The sequence below is a fragment of the Chaetura pelagica genome, unplaced genomic scaffold, assembly GCF_000747805.2.
Source record: "Chaetura pelagica isolate M959 unplaced genomic scaffold, ChaPel_1.0 scaffold145, whole genome shotgun sequence".
Taxonomy (NCBI): domain Eukaryota; kingdom Metazoa; phylum Chordata; class Aves; order Apodiformes; family Apodidae; genus Chaetura; species Chaetura pelagica.
The window spans coordinates 2,405,995-2,407,241 of NW_009953332.1; positions in this window are offsets into that span (position 1 = coordinate 2,405,995).

A 1,247-nucleotide genomic window follows, 5' to 3' on the forward strand; every position below is an offset into this window, starting at 1 on the left:
TCTGGGTGATCTCAGCAAAGGCTGGAGGGGCTTGTGGACATGGAGTGGTTTGAGTTGGAAGGGCCCTGGCGGGTCATCCAGCCCCTGGTTCCCCTTCATGGCAGCGTTTTGCCCGTGGACACCTCGCAGCTCTGCCTGTTTCCCGCCGAGCTGCAGCGACAGGAGTTACTGACGGGTTTTCTGTGACCTGGCGATGCTCTGCCCCAGGGTGCCCAAGTGCCGGACCGTCTCTGCTTGCAGTACTGCGCTGTTCCCACCGAGTGGCACCAGGTCCGTTCCTAGAAGTGGAAAACGGCTCAGACTTAACTCTCGTGGGATCAACGGGGGGAGAGGAAGAGAAATAAAACCGGCAGTGACCGCAAGGAATCTATAGTGGCACAAAAGAAATAATCATTCCGGACAGCATCATGTCCTGCCGGATGGCGGTGGCTGCTCTGCACGCCTGCAGCTCACGCAGGAATACCCAAGGTCTCTAAAATGCTGGCAGTGAGGATGCTGCTGGTACTGTCAGGTAGCAGATGAGCAATACCGACCTGAATCTTTATTCAGATTCTCAGACACACACTGTGTCCTCTTTCAGGTGATCTTCCCTGCACCTGGAGAATTGCTTCCCAAAGCAGGTAGCTGGTGTGAAGGTAGATCTCTCTAAGCTGCCTTCATAGCAGTTAGGTGGGAAATGTCTGTTAACTGACACAGCTAAACTAGAAAGAAGGTCTAGTGGGTTTGCTACCACCACTACCAGTGGGAAATAGGAATAACAGTTTCTCTAACTTTGCTGATAGCTGAGGAGAGATTGGTGAGATTTCTGTGTATTCAGTGTAGCATCTTAGCAGAGCATAGGAACCCACCAAACAGAAATCAGGTCAAGGAACACAGCCTGTGTACTAAAAGTAGAGCAACAAGTTAGAGAATGACCAGAATTGGTCATTGATTTTCCAGCTGTCCCAGATATTTCAGGAATGCTTTAAAAATAACAGGATAAGTGCCTCTGAAATAATCCTGTTCATCCTTGGACCAAATACACTGGGGCTGAGAGAACTGTGGCAGTGTGAGAGGATGGTATCAGTATGTAAGCAAGAAAATGAAAGATGGACTGGTTAGGATTCTGCTCTGTTGCATGAAGATAAAGCTCAACATGAGAACACAGCACAAGCCTGAACTGATGCTCTTGCCCAGGGAATGTTAGGGTGACCTTAAAAAACCCGCAGTAGACACCTGCTGATTAGCTACCCGACTTCCACATATGC